The sequence below is a fragment of the Octopus sinensis genome, linkage group LG2, assembly GCF_006345805.1.
Source record: "Octopus sinensis linkage group LG2, ASM634580v1, whole genome shotgun sequence".
Lineage (NCBI taxonomy): Eukaryota > Metazoa > Mollusca > Cephalopoda > Octopoda > Octopodidae > Octopus > Octopus sinensis.
Window position 1 is genome coordinate 41392764 of NC_042998.1, and position 12914 is coordinate 41405677.

The 12914-nt window shown below is 30.7% G+C and overlaps 1 protein-coding gene across 8 annotated transcripts in view; it reads left to right on the plus strand.

Moving 5' to 3' along the window:
• LOC115232614 (dystrophin) overlaps positions 1-12914 on the plus strand; it is a 744226-nt gene that overhangs the window by 574206 nt on the left and 157106 nt on the right. The gene's annotated exons all lie outside the window — the stretch shown is intronic.

Consider the following 12914-nt stretch of genomic DNA (forward strand, 5'->3'; position numbering starts at 1 on the left):
TTTTATTACAGTTGTTTCTTGACAAGACTTTAAATTCAGTATATCAGACTGACCAAACTCGTGTAGATGGCTTTATGCCATTCACTGTACCACTAACCTTTTTTACTATTATAAGACAAACTTTTAGGCTTTCAAATTTGTTTATATGTTCGAAGCTAAAATTTTGTATTAATATACACTTCAAAATTTTACATAACTTTTTATATAGATTTTTTTCTTAAAGTTATCTTATTTTAGCTTTCTTTAATATTTTTTCATTACTGTTATTGACTTCTGTCCGTTAAAATTTCTCTTCATTGTAAATATCTCACAATGCAGTTTGTTAAGTGATGTAAATGAATTATTTTGATAGTTCTATCAAAAGAAAACAGATTTCATGCTCTTGTGACATCACCGTCAATGTAAATATTTAATGTTAATTTCATCTAACTTTGACAAACTTTAGATTAATATTATAATAATAATTTTTTACTTTTGCCAATTTCTACACTTCTGTTTGTTTTGTTTGAATATTTTAGGTCTATATTTATTTATATTTTTTTGTTTTTCCCCACTTCTTCTTAAGTTACTTTTAATTATTTATTATAATTTTTTTTTTTTTTGCTGTGAAAAATTAAAGCAATTAATATTTTAAAAAAGAATTTGTTCATCCTTTCAAATAATAAATCTCATACCTCAAAAACAGGAAAACAGCAGGTTAAAAGTAGCAGTTTAGTTTGGGATTTCAAAGTCATTTTGAAAAATATTTAAATGTGTATAAGTTGCAAAAGATGAACTAAACAGTTTGTTTTTAACTAGTTATTTAATAGAATGTTCTTCTACGATGATTTTTGTAACATATTCTGTCTAAGTTGTTAGTTGCATATAAGTTATTATTCTATATAAGGAATAAATTATTTAACACCTTCAATAGCCTTGGACTTTATATATTTCTATTTTATTTTAAATTCCTCTTTATATAACATGATAAACTTTATTTTTTTATCATTAGATTAGAATGCTGTAATGAAATCATTTTCTTGTTATATCAAAATGAATTTTTTTTTCCAAAGCTTAAGTTATTTGTTAAACAATCATACCATTCCATTGTTTCTTTTATTGTTGTCCTCCAACCAGAAGAAAACAAAATTTCTTTTTGATTTTTATTTTGGACTGCTAAATTCATTAACCATATTTTTTTATAGTGTTGTTACAATTTCAGTATGTGTGTGTGTGCAAGTACACATGTGCACGTGTGTGCCTGTGTGTGTGGTGGTGGTGGTGGGAAACAATTCTTTTACAACTAAAGATGATACCTAAACCTAACAACTCAACTATGAAATAGCATTATTTTAAGATTATCTGAAATAAGTAATCTTTGCTTAGCATGCAACACAATACCTAAGTCAACACTGTAACCATTTAGCCACTTGTTCAGAACTAAGCTACCACTAGCTCCCTGCTAATATACTTTGAAATCAAACTTTTCTATTATTTCCTCTACAGTGTTGCTCTCTGAACTAGAATTTCTACTTATGTAATTTCATTTTGAATGTGACTACCTTTATTTTTTTTTTGGTGGGGGGGGGGTCTGTGTGTTCTCCTTGCTTTCTTTAATCTCCACAGTTATTGCTTTGTAAATGCCTTTTTTATGTGTTTTGAAAATTTTAAGAAAATAGTGATCTATTTTCTTTATTAAATTAAAAAGAAAATATTAACTTGATACAAAGCTGTTCAGTTTTTAACAGCTAAACAATTGAGTCTCTTTATAGTTGTAACTCTTTAAATTAGAAAGAAAACCTCTCAAATCACACCTTAGTTTCTTAAAAAGAGAAAGGACATAATAATACAGTAGGAAAAAAAAAAGCAAGAACACATTTTGTTATGTCTGTTCAGTCAGGACTGATTTGGGGTTAAACAACTATTTTAATCTCCTTTAAAAAAAAAAACTTATTCCAACTGCCATTCTTACTAACATACATGAATCACTGTGTTCTATGTTAATCTATGCATGATTACAATCAGAGAATCTGTAGGGAGATGCACTCCTGCCATTGCAAAAAAATACCCTTTTTTTTTTTTGGTCTTACTGTTGCATCTTTCTCTGTATTGTCAGTGTTTCATAATTAAAACCAATTCACTGATATCTACCTTATACTTCATCAATTGTATTGTTTGCATATCATTCTCTTTTTGTCTTGTTATTTGTTGTTTTCAATCTCTATAAAAGCAAACTATTAATTTTGTCTTACTTTCTTTTATCATTCAAAATGATTTCATTGCGACTGTCCTTCATTGTTCATTAATTGATGATTCATTTTCAAAGTATTGTGTAACTCTTCCATTCACACTTTCAATAATTTCAGAATAGTTCTTTAATATAACCAACTGATAAAGTCTATTCCAGTAATTTGTTAATTAGCTTGTTTGTAAACTATTTGCATAATAAAAATAATAATGATAATAATAATAATTTTTCTTTGGTTTTCCTAAGTTCAAAAAATTAATTTTGTATTTCAAATTATTTTAGATAATTGGCCAAACTCATTCTATTTTCTTAATTTTTTTCAATTAATGCATAACTTTATTAGTTGCTGCATAATTGTACATTAAGCTCACATAAAGAGAATCAGATTTGAATTTTTAGTTGAAGCTTAATTGCAGCCTCATTTTCTTAATCTTTTGAATGTGTGTGTACAGGAAAAATGAGTGTAACACATGTGCAAAATAGTTGCATATCCAATATTTAATTTGTGCTATTGATAAATTCTATTGAATATTTACTCAGTAACAATGAAGAATAACATTATCATTACATTTAGGCACAAAACATACTGTCCAACTTGTTTCTTGTAGCCCTCTGTTTAAGACAATTGTAATTAGACCAAGCATATGTTGACAGTTTTAATATCCACTTTTATGAGAAGAAGGGTATAAATAAAAGTTTGATTTCCTAAAGTGACAGCTATTAAAATATCCATGCCTGCCTTATGAGTGGAAACAAACTGAAATTAGCCTTAGGTTCTGATAAAGCAGTTTCTTCAATGAAAATGCTCATCTGTTTTGATGTTTAATGTTATAATCTCTTTCTATTATCTGTTCCTGTTTTGGTTTTGGGCTTTAGTATGTTGTTACTTGCTGCTACTGCTGCTGGATTGACAAATTTCATTAGAGTTTCAAAAAATACCTTGCAGCATTTCTAAGTACAAAGTACTGGTCAGCTACTGGGGGTTGATAGTATTCACTAATTTCATCCCTTTAAGTTGTTAGCTTTGTATCTAAATTAGAAACAATTATTATTATTATCATCATTATTATTATTATTATTATGAAGGTCGTGAGCTGGCAGAATCATTAGCATTCCAGGTAAAATGTTTAGTGGCATTTTGTTCATCTTCATGTTCTGAGTTCAGATTCTGCATAGGTCCACTTTGCCTTTCATCTTTTAAAGATCAATAAAATTGACCAGTTGAGTACTGAGGTAGATGTATCAAAGTAGTGAGCTAGCAGAATCGTTAGCATGCCAGGTGAAATGCTTAGCAGTATTTCATCTGCCTTGATATTCTGAGTTCAAATTCTGCTGAGGTCGACACTTTGCCTTTCATCCTTTCGAGGTCGATAAAATAAGTACCAGTTGAACCACTCATCCCCTCTCGCCAAAATTGCTGCTCTTTTGGCAAAATTTAAAACCATTATTATTATTATTTATTTATTTATTTATTGCCTACTGGGGGCTAAACATAGAGGGGACAAACAAGGACAGACAAAGGGATTAAGTCAATTACATTGACCCTAGTGCATAACTGGTACTTATTTAATCAACCCCGAAACGATGAAAGGCAAAGTCGACCTCAGCAGAATTTGAACTCAGAATGTAACAGCAGATGAAATACTGCTAAGTATTTCACCTAGTATGCTAATGTTTCTGCCAGCTCGCTGGCAGAAACATTAGCTCGCCGGGCGAAATGCTTAGCGGTATTTTGTCTGCCGTTATGTTCAGAGTTCAAATTCCGCCAAGGTCGACTTTGCCTTTCATCCTTTCGGGGTCGATAAATTAAGTACCAGTTACACACTGGGGTCGATGTAATTGACTTAATCCCTTTGTCCTTGTTTAGCCCCCTTGTAGGCAGTAAAGAAATAAGAAATCATTTGCATGCCAGATATGATGCTTAGTGGCATTTCATTTGTCTTTATATTCTAAGATCAAATGCTGCCATGATCAACTTTGCCTTCCATCTTTCTGGGTGAAAATAAGTGCTAGTTGATCACTGGGTTCAATGTAATTAATAGGTCTTGTGCCTATAGTACAGAAAATTATTATCATTATTATTATTATTATTATTAACCCTGACACATCACCAAAGACTGGGTCTTTAGTTTTGAATGTGTCACATTCTGATCATAGCATCATTTAATTTCTTCTTAGGACCTCCTTTAACTGTTTCACCTTATAGTGTAAAAGCACTTTTTTTTTTCATGCTAGAATAGAAAATCTTTGCATGTCAGGCATATCTTTAACAACAGACGAATGCTTATTGATATGAAACGAAAAATAAGAACCAGACAAATACTTTTAAAAAGATTGAGAAATTCATGTAACTTTCACATATGCATTGATCTTAATATTTCAAAGAAATTTGTATTGTAAGGGTGAGGGGATTTGAAAATTTAATGATAAAATTTTAATTAAACAGTTACAATCCATACTTGTTTCTCTCAGTTATATTCCTAAACTGCAGTTATCATTTCATCAAGACTAATTCATTTTTATGCACATTTGTGGAATATGCAAATCTGTTCAAGCAACACACCAAACTAAAGACCCTTTTAAGAGCAAGGTGCTAATATTTGTCCATTTAGAAGAGCAATGGTTGGCAAAAATAATGATGCTAGAATAAATGTTTTGCCTAGTTTCGTTGTACCTCTTTAAATATTTTAGTTAGCTCCTATTGGAGCTGAAATTCCAGGGTCAGTGAAATAAAGACATTCATACATGGCTTCAATTCAATTAACTATACTTCTCTCTTTATATCAAAGTGAGAATTTGCTATTTGTTCACCCTATTTTTTTACTTGCAAAATCCCTTTTTGAAACTTTATTAGAATTTAGTGAATCTGAAATTTATGGAGAAAGGAGGTTATGTCATTATCATATTTTTTCAGCAAAAATAGATTCACTTTGTCTCTTGCTTTTAGGTTACTTTGTTCAGATATTAATAAATATATCATTCATTTACCAGAAGCAATTGTATATATTACCATCATCAGTATTATTTAGTTTCTAGTATTATCCTTTATACTAAATTTGTTGTAATTGTAAACATTTTCTCTTCACCTTCCTCATTCTGCAAATTTTGTTTTTGTTTTCTAAGCTCTCTTAAATTTTTTTTTTCTTAAAAACATTGGTATAATTTGTTATAGATCATTTGGAAAGGAACTGTTTTGCAATTTTATTTATCATTTACTTAAGGCAAGTCAGCCATGCAAGGTCTGTCCCTTTTGGCTGCAACCAGACTTACAGAACCAAAACATAGAACTGAGACTAGATTGTAGACTTGGTATGCTAAAAACTTACCAAGGTAAATAGTGCTGGCTTACATACATGTATGCATGTAGTGCAAAGTGTTCATATGCATGTATACATAAACACTGATGTGTGTCTGAGATTACAGAGGCTATCATCTAAAATATATCAAAATAATAGTTTAACAATTTATTTTTTCCCATTGTAGCAAGGGGTTATTCATACCCATTCAACATTACACACATTTCTTGACTATCTCTCTTTTCAGTTATTGACCTAACTTGAATCGCTTTTTATATTATTCAGCTCTTAACATTTATTTAGCAAATTTTTCAATGTACCATACCACTATAATTTCTATTCCCTTTTTCTAGAGGTTACTTTTATTGTTATTATTTCAGTACTTATTTACAGTGTGCTAGATCATTTTCAACTTTTTATACTTATATTTCACTCATGTATGTACTACTGAATTCATAACATTCAAAACCATACATTTTAGAAATATTACATAATTAACTTGTGTTAGTCAAAATTCAAAGCTATGAAGTTAATCAGGATGCATCTAAAGTGTTTGTGTGTGCTCTGCTCATCCCTGGCAGGCATCAATTTAACTAGAACCATGCTTGTAGCAAATAAATCAACAGAATAGGGACTCAAGCATTGTTAAAGCTTCATCAAAGTCTGAACCAGTGAGCTGTCAGTTTGTGAAAGAATGCATTTAAACAAGAATGAACTCCTCTATTGCCTAAAGCTAAACATTCTTCCACCTTAGTGAATGTTAATTTTCACTTTTTATATTTAAGGAAATATGAAATCTTTTGTGAGCAAATATAATTACTATTAAGCATGAAAGGAGAATTTTTTTTTCTATTTTTTAATATCATTTTATTAGAAGTCTTTATATATTCTTTAAAAGAAGTTCCATATTTTCTGGTAAACATCACAGCTTTTGTGGTTGATTTTATTATTTGAGAAATTGATTAAACTTCTAGGAACATCTGAAGAATCCTTGATTCTGTTCTTAGGCCATATTCTCAGGTTTAGTGACCATAGTAAATACCCATATATGTTTTGCAATCAGAATAATAGCTATGCAGTGTGTGAACATTTTATTAACAGAAACCTTGTTTATTTAAAAGATTTTAAATATTTCATTATTGAAAATAAATTTCTATAGAAGGAAATTTTTTTATCACTTTTATCATAAATTGCTGATTAGCCTATGTCTATTTATGTTACTGTTCAATGCTTAGGTAATGGAAGCAAAAGTTTTTATTTGACCAAGATGTTTTGAAAAAAACATTTATTTTTCGCTTTTCATTTAGTCATTTGAATGATTTATATATAGTTGATAAGGTCTTTATTAGTTTATGAAAGTTATTTCCATATTTCATTTTTAACACCTATCTCGCTAAATCCTATAAAGTAATAAAAGCTTCTTGTTGAAGAGCTTCAAATTCAATTGAAATTAACTCGAGATAATTAAACTATGACATTTGATAAGCTAATATGTCTCAAAGAAGTCCACTGTTACCTCAGGCCATGCATTACCATTGACACGATTCTTGTCTTTAATAGATTTAATAGACACTTTCTTTCAAATTCTGAAATTGCAGGTGCTAAATTTAAATTTCTGAGCACGATGTTGATATTATTATAAAATATCACAGCTAAAAGTAATTAGATTTGTTTGCAATATGGAAGTTAATATAAATAAATAAATAAAGTGTAAAATTTAACTTTCTCTTTCCATTTAACTATATTTCAGATTTTCCTTTTAGGTTTAATATTTCACTGCCTGGGATATGTTAGAATGAATATCTACAGGAAATAAAACAAAGTATATGATGGTTTCAGTAACAGAATTTAATTTGACACTTTACATTAACCATAATTTTATTGCTGACATGCTTATTCTTGTATTGGGATATAGTTTACAATATCGATTATAAAAAAAAGAAAAGTCTTGACATTCACCTCCTCTCAATTCATTTTCTCTTTTTCAATGGGCTTCCATTCTTGTTGAAGAATTTTTCATGCCAAATTTTATATTGAAATGTTATTCTTGACATTGATCTTCAAGTGAAATGTCTTCTCATTAGTTTGGCTTTTATGTATCATTGAGAAATTTTCACTAACACAATAAGTGCTTGCAGCTCTTGCTTATGTCTCAAAATTGTTTTGCAGCTTACCAACATGGCATGATGCTGCTTAATTAATTTTGGTACTTTCATTAAATGTAATAAGCAATTGGATTTATTTTATGTACATTGCTTCAAAACAGTCAACAAAACATCTGTCTAGTTTATGAACTAGTAATGTTAGACAAACTACTCTTTCTCTCTCTCAAAGGTTTCATTAATATAATACCAATTTGGATGTTTGCAAATGGATTGTTGGAACAAGTATTTTTACAACTAGAGTCTATCCCTATTTCTAATCACTTAGGCATATAGTGAAAATGGTAACTGTTTTGGTTTGGCAGATGAAAGTGAATGCAAAACTTAACCTTGTCTAGGGCCGTATTGATGAAGTAATGTTTGACTTCATTGCATTTACAGTTAATAGCCTAGCAACTTAGCCTTAAAGCCTTTAATACTTCAGTTTCAAAATAAAACTAGTTCAGAAAAGAATAAATACCATTTTTTCTTAGATAAACCAACACTTCTCAACCATTTTTTTTTATTACTTATGGACCCCTTTCATTGTTATTTTACTTGAATATACCCTCTTAGTCATTTGATGCTTAAAAAATCCCATTATATCTTAATACTGGTGACACATAAAAGCACCTATTACACACTCGGAGTGGCTGGCATTAGGAAGGGCATCCAACCACAGAAACTATGCCAAATCAAACTGGAGTCTAGTGCTGCCTTCCAGCTTGCCAGCCCTGATCAAACCATCCAACCTATGCCTGCATTACATCATCATCATTTAATGTCTGCCTTCCATGATGGCATAATGATGATGTTATGATGATAGATTAAATATTGTTAGTAATTGTATTTAAAAAAATTGTTGAAACATGTTATATATTGTAGAAGTATAACTAATTTATAACAGATAATTTTACATGGACCCCATTTGAGAACCACTGATATAAACTAAATGAAAACTAATTTTTGATAGCGAGATTTCACACTATTCAATTGAATAAAGAAGAAACTGGAAATAATACATGAAACCATATATCTATCAGCTTGTGCTAATACTTAGATGTTCCAGTTCGTTTTGGTGTGTAAGTCAGTTTCTGACTGCATTAATGGAATGTAATCATATTCTTTCTATCTTGATTTAATTATAAACATTCATGAAAATATCAACAGATTATCTGCTTCTGAAGTATTTTATTGTGAACTTTTCCCTGTATCAAAATAACTATCAATTTTGGTGTTTTTTGTTACAATACAGAGGAGGCAAGAATGTATTAAAGTGAATCAATTCTGATGAAACATTTCACACAATCCTTTTCCAAAGAATTCAGTTACTTCCAATTTCAAAAATGATTATGTATGTTAGTTCATAACCATTGTTTTCACTGTCTATTCTTGTAGGAAATTTAACAGCCATAGCTGTGTGGTAAGAAGCTTGCTTCCCACCCACATGGTTCTGGGTTCAGTCCCACTGTGTGGCACTTTGGGCAAGTATCTTCTATATAATTGGGCTAACCAAAGCCTTGTGAGTGGATTTGGTTGACAGAAACTGAAAAAAGCCCATCGTGTGTCTGTGTTTGTCCCCCATCACCACTTGACAAACCAGTGTTGGTGTGTTTATGTCCCTGTAATTTAGCAGTTTGGTAAAAAGATACTAATAGAATAATTACCAGACTTTACAAAAAAAATAAGCCCTGGGGTCAATTCATTTGACTAAAAATTCTTCAAGGACCTGCCCTAGTATGGTCGCAGTCTGATGACTGAAACAAGTAAAATTTTGTAATCTTTTTGATTCTGCCCATGCCTATCTCATTTCTCAGAAAACGCTCTCTTCATTCTACATTTTCTACCAATTATTGAACTCTCTTTAATTTTGGTAGGGTTTTTCCCCCAAAATTAAGCAAATGCTTTTTCTGATTCTGCATGGCTATGAAAGATTGACATTTTCATCTTAACCAAAAGTTTCAATTACCTTCATTCAGTTGTGCATTTCCATACTTCAGACCTCTGCAGTTGAATATCAAGGAGCATAAACTATTTATGACAAATGTCATTAACTCATTTAATATTTCACTTTAGTAGAATATACGCAAAGTTTGGTTTATTTATATCAGTATATTTACCTCTTGTAAAAGCATGATGTCTATTGTAAGATGGTTGGAAACCCAGATAATTACTTCACTAATAGTGGTAAAGGATTCTCTCTTCATACAAAATGCATTTTATATGCTGCCTGTGTCAGAAACGTTATCCAACATGATATTGCAGTTTGAACAATAAATTTAGGGATAAATAACAATTAGAGAGAAACCAGCTGCTGTGATATTCTGAATGCAACATGAATACATTGGGAATAGTAATATACATTTTTCTGTTATTAATCTCTTATTATTTAGATTGAACCTTATTATTTCTACTCAATTTATTGATGCACATCACAGCCTCATAGCCTAATACAAAAAAATATGATAAGCAAATTAAACTGCAGATAATGTTTTCTTTTACAGAAAACACTAGTTAAAATATTCAGATTTAACTTCTCTGTTATGTTCATATGTTGCTAATAAAGAGTTTAAGCTTAAATGACCTCAGAAAAATGTCCTTTACAAGATTGAATTACATGGAAAATTGCAGAAAATTATATTTTTTGTTTGTTTGTTTTGGGGGTGGGGTTTGTGTTTGTTAACTTTGCAAATGATAATTTTTACTGTAATTTTTTAGAGCTATTACTTTCTAGCTGCATACTCTTCTTATTGAAAACCTCTCAACTATGATATAGAGTAGTACTTATTTTCCACTAAATTAAGTCACAATCAGTCACACTTAATTTTTAGAGCATGTCATAATGATTTCCTTGATGTCTAGAACACTATATCCCACAATGAATAACTGTTTCTTTAATAACGAAATTTAATTCTTTTCTGTCATTTTTACCTTGATATCAAATAGAAAGTTTATCTAAATGGTTAGCTTGCAATGGACCACTGTAAATCCCAGTGTTGAGAATATTTTTTCCCTAAAATATTTTCTTGAGAATTTAAAATACTTCCTAGAGGACAAAGGTTATGTTTCTCAGAAACAAATTTTAACCCCTTTGGAGATTTGTCTCTGCTAAACTTAGCATACCTTTGTACTATAAAAAATAAATGTAAGAATGCAAACTATAAATGATCAACATAATCAATAGTTGCTCAGTCACTAACAAAACATCTCATTAAAGTAAGAGACACTGTTTTATGTTTATCTTTTTATTTCCTCCCCAAACTTTCAAGCCAAAATTAAGATAAATTACTGGGAAATACAGTAATTTATCTTAAATGTTGTCATTGGATGAAGCTTTAATTATAGAAATTCAATGACTTATCTTTCTTAAGCAAACAAAATAATGCTCTGAATCAACTTTCCTTTGTACGTATTCACCTAGTAATTGTTTATAGTTATATAAACACATGCGCATGTGTATTTTATGAAAATTCAATTGCTCATACTAACTGAAACGCAACCTATAAGACAGTTTACTGCTAGTTTATGTGATGTGTCATCATCATCATCATCATCATCATCATCATCATCATCGTTTAACATCCACTTTCCATACTAGCATGAGGACTGGTGAACCAGATGGCTGCACCAGGCTCCAATCTGATCTGGCAGAGTTTCTACAGCTTGATGCCCTTCCTAACGCCAACCACTCTGAGAGTGTAGTGAGTGCTTTTACATGCCACAGGTGGAACTGGCAACGGCCACACTCAAGTGGTGTTTTTCACATGTCACTTGCACAGGAGCCAGTCCAGCGACACTGGCAATGACCTTGCTCAAATGTTTTTTTCATGTGCCAGTAAGGCAATGCTGGTAACAATCAGGTTTAAATATGCATATATATATATGTATGTTATTTATATTATTATATGATTGAATGCCACGCATCCTCTTCCAAGATAGTTTTATGTATATAGTTGAAATTTATAGAAAAACAAAAGACAAAGACAGGTGTATGAACAACAAGCAAAAGTATTAGTTTGACGCTCAGGTAAAAATGAAAAGTCTTTTACATTTCAAGCCTACGCTGTTCAACAGAAAGGAATAAGGGGAAATAAACAGGGAGAATGAAAAACCTTGTAAATTACAGTGGTCCAGCATATATATATATATATATCATCATCATCATCTTAATATCCTTTTTCCATGTTTGCATGAGTCAAATGGAGTTTATTTGGGTTGATTTTATGTGACCAGATACCCTTCCTGTTGCCAACCCTCACATTTCCAAGCAAGATAATATTTCTTCATCACTAGACAGGTTTTCACAAAATATTGGAAATGAAAGAGCCAGCTCATATGACAGTAACACTCTTTTACTGCTGTCAAACAATGTCAAGACAAGGAGATACAAGCATACTCATATTCACACACCATATATATACAAATATGTACAACAGGCTTCTTTCAATTTCCTTCTGCCAAAACCATGTGGTGTGAAGCAAACTTCTTAACCACAAAGCTATGCTTATCCCTATAAACCATGATTCCATCTCTAAACATGCCTGTGTGTATGTGTGTATGTATATATATATATATATATATATATATATATATATAGAGAGAGAGAGAGAGAGAGAGAGAGATGTGTGTGTGTATATACACACACACACACACATACACATCCATATGGAAATGTGTGCTCAAATACATGAAAGCAGATAGAATAGGATATTAAATGTATCTTTTTATTATAACATCATAAATTGCATAATCTTTATATGTTTCACTTGCAAATATTAGTATGTTGTGCAGTAATTGTTATGTAATCAATTACATTGAAAACCTAGGTCTTCTTAGGAAAATAGTAATTTAATCCCTAGTTATTTACCAACCTTTGTTGATTGATACATACATACATACAAACACACATGTATATACACGTTTTATATCCTTGACAAACGTTGGATATATAAGAAAATGAAGTGGAAGTAAAATCAATGTGTTCACATGACATACTTCACAAGACTCCAAAACGTCCTCTCAGCGACTCCTATCGACCCCCTCATCTCAACCAATACGCTACTCTTTATAAGAGTTTGAATAGTCCATTCTTCCAATTCCCCAGGGGTGTCAATGACTCTTGCCACAGTATCTCCCCCTTTGAGATTGACTTCTGTTGGAAGTTAATATTATTATTTTTATTTATTTTTCTGTCATCACATCTCCCTTTTTGAGATTTTCCTCCTAGGGAAGTTTGATATTTCTTCCATT